The sequence below is a fragment of the Octodon degus genome, unplaced genomic scaffold (genome assembly GCF_000260255.1).
Source record: "Octodon degus isolate 3935 unplaced genomic scaffold, OctDeg1.0 scaffold00166, whole genome shotgun sequence".
Taxonomy (NCBI): Eukaryota; Metazoa; Chordata; class Mammalia; order Rodentia; family Octodontidae; genus Octodon; species Octodon degus.
In genome coordinates, this window is record NW_004524742.1 from 3,055,461 (window position 1) to 3,058,811 (window position 3,351).

Genomic DNA, 3,351 nt, shown 5'->3' on the forward strand with positions numbered 1-3,351 from the left:
ATGAAAGTGACCCGGACTTTCGTATGCCCCTGAGACCTCAGATGCCACTCCTCAAAGGGTCCTAGGACCTCAAGAGCTTATAATTTTTCAAATCTGAAGTATTTTCTATTCAAAGCAATGCAAAGATTTGTGGCTGGTAAAAATGCAAGGAGCTGATAACAGACACACCAAAAGAGTGACATAGCTCAATTGGAATAACCAGCCTGTTGTAGCACATGATGTATCTGAAAATGATTATCTACAGATCATAACAAAGAGATTCCAAGAAGATGAATACCAGTGTTCTATATTTGAAGGAAAGTATGTCTGTGAAGGATGAAGGAGAACTCTGGCAGAGTTTACTGGTCCCTGCTTTTTTCAGAAAGGAGGTTTTGGGAGAATAACCTTCACAAGGATGCATATCCTGAAAGATCAGTCAAGCATATAATATTAAGAAAAGCCTGATTTTGACCAAAAACTTTGCTGCACATCTCAGGATGTCTACAGAAGAGAACTTGCATCAGTGAGAAGCAGACAACCTACATGCTGATGAGATTTCCCAACATAGTAACAGTGTGACTCTTTACTCAAAGAAAAAAGCCTTCAAATGTCATGGATGTGTGAAGAGCTTTAACCAGCATTCATCCCTCACCCAACACAAGAGGACTCATACAGGAGAAAAGCCCTACACATGTGCAGAATGTGGGAGAGCATTTAGTCACAGTTCCTTTCTTGTTCATCATCAGAGAATTCACACTGGAGTGAAATCATATGAGTGTGAGTAGTATGGGAAAACATTTTTATGTCGATCATTTCTCACTCAGCATCAGAGAATACACACTGGGGAGAAGCCTGATAACTGCACTGAGTGTGGGAATTCTTTCCTCAATTATTCACATCTCACTGAACACCAGAGAATTCACAGTGGAGAGAAGCCTTACAGATGTGATAGGTGTGACAAAACTTTCAACCAGAACACACAACTTATTCACCACCAGAGAATTCACTCTGGAGAGAAGCCTTATTTATGCAGTGAATGTGGCTCTTCTTTTTGCAAGCACTCAAATCTTACCCAGCACCAAAGAATTCACACTAGTGAAAATTTTCATCAGTGTGATGAATGTGGGAAAACTTTCCAAATGAAAGCAAACCTGTCTCAGCATCAGAGAATTCACACTGGAGAAAAACCCTTCAAATATAAGTGATGTGGCAAGGCCTTCTGTCAGAGCCCATCTCTTATTATACACCAGCAAATTCACACTGGTGAAAAACCTTATAAGTGTAAGGAATGTAGCAAAGCTTTTACCCAGAGTACGCCACTTACCAAGCACGAGAGAATCCATACTGGGGAGAGAACCTGCATATTCAGTGAATGTGGCAAAGCCTTCAGAGCATTTGTCTCATTCATCATCAGAGAAGTCACACTTGAGAAAAACCCTACAAATGCAGTGAATGTGGAAAAGGTTTCAACTAGAACACCTGCCTCACACAACACATGAGAATTCATACTGGTGAGAATTCTTACACCTGTAAGGAATGTGGGAAAGCCTTTTGCACATCGTTCTTCTCTTACTGAACGTCATAGGATTCACACTGGTGAGAAGCTGTATAAATGCAGTGAGTGTGAGAAAACATTCTGCAAATATGTGCACCTGAGTGAACACTACAGAATTCACACTGGTGAGAAGCCTTATGAGTGTATTAAATGTGGGAAGTTCTTCAGACACAGCTCAGTCCTTTTCAGACACCAGAAGCTTCTCAATGTTGAATGATTCAGCCACATAGATTATGACAGATTCTCTAGAGTGAATGACTTGGAATCTGGCTGGAGGAGAGGGCCAGGAGAAGGATGGAGGAAGCTTCACTACTGTTCTCAGGCATACTCCAGAAATGGGAGTGGATGTGAATAATAAAGCTGACTCCAAGTGGAGCCCTGGAAGTATGTGGTAGAAAGGGAATTACAACTTCAGATAAGCTATGGGCCACAAGTCCTCCCTCTCCATATGACTTGGGGCAATCATAAGTTAGCATTAGTGCTCCTTCCAAACTCCACCCACCCCCTGACCTTGTTAACCTACATTGGATGGGGAGGAGGTTGAGAGTTCCTTTCCAAACAATATGGAGGTGAGAAGTTGCATCAGAACTTTCTAAATGCTTATGACTTCTCTGATCATACCTATGAATGGAAACCCCAACCCTGGGGAAATGGTCCTGTGGAGAGACAGAAGTAAAAAACAATGTGTATTCTTTCATTTATTAAACAATATGTGGAAGACCCATCTTGCTCTGTATATATGTCCTTATGAAGAAGGCTTTTGTTAGGGTGAGGGGAAATTTTCCAGTCCTTTGAAGATTTGTAGATTAATTAAACTGCGAAGGAAGTAGGTCAAATGAGTGCCATTTTCTAGAAGGTACAAAATAAAATCTAGCTTATATCATAGAACATTGAGTTACCCAAGGAAGATGTAGTCTGTGGTACGTGACTGGTGATAAGGTGCCTCAGCTGAGAACTTACATGAGACTTTAGTCCACATACAAAAGCTTGCCATGGCCTCAGTTGTGCATGTACAACTTGAAGCTGGGTCAGACATTGGTCTTCAGTTACCAGGGGATAGGAACCAGCCTATACTAACAGTGTCCTAACAAAAAGGGATTTACTGGCTTCCAGGTAAAAGCATTAACAATGAAGAACAACCTATCAGGTTGCCTGGAGGGTGGGCAATGTGGGGTTAACCCTTAATAGATTGTTGACATTTGTTATGGAATTATTGGGAGAAGAGTTAAGAAAATGAAGCTTTTGTCAAATTTCCTAAAATCTGGACAGCACAGTCATTACAGTGATGCTATTTCATTCTGAGAAAAATGGTAGTTTTCTGTTTATTTCCTCAGGACCTTTTATGTTCCTTTCTAGCATCCAGAAATTGAGTTGCAGAAGTAAGGATACCCTTTGACTGGTACACTGGTACCTCATTTCACAAAATTAATTTGTCCTACTGTTTTTATAACCAATGACCACATCTGTATTTGTGTGGAAATGATGACGACAGTTGTGTTTATAAATGAATGCAGAGTGCAAGCAAATACAAAATTTTGCCAAATACATCTGTTTGCGAACCAAATTGCTTGCAAACAAAAGTATTCATTAATGGAAGTATCACTGAATTTGTTAGTTTCTAAGTTCTGAAGCTTGTATAATTTTAAATATGACTATTTGGGGCTGGAGAGATAGCTTGCCAGTCTAAGTGCCTGCCTGGCAAGCACAAGGATCCATTTCAATCCCCAGTACAAAATACCATGCCGACCCTGAAAGTGGGTTTGGTTGTGCATGCCTGAAATCTTAGTGCTGGGGAAGCTGGCACAGAGGGATCACTA

At 40.7% G+C, this 3,351-nt stretch overlaps 1 pseudogene; it reads left to right on the forward strand.

Moving 5' to 3' along the window:
• LOC101569160 lies at nucleotides 1-1,985 on the forward strand (annotated as a pseudogene).
• The last annotated feature ends 1,366 nt before the right edge of the window (nucleotides 1,986-3,351 follow it).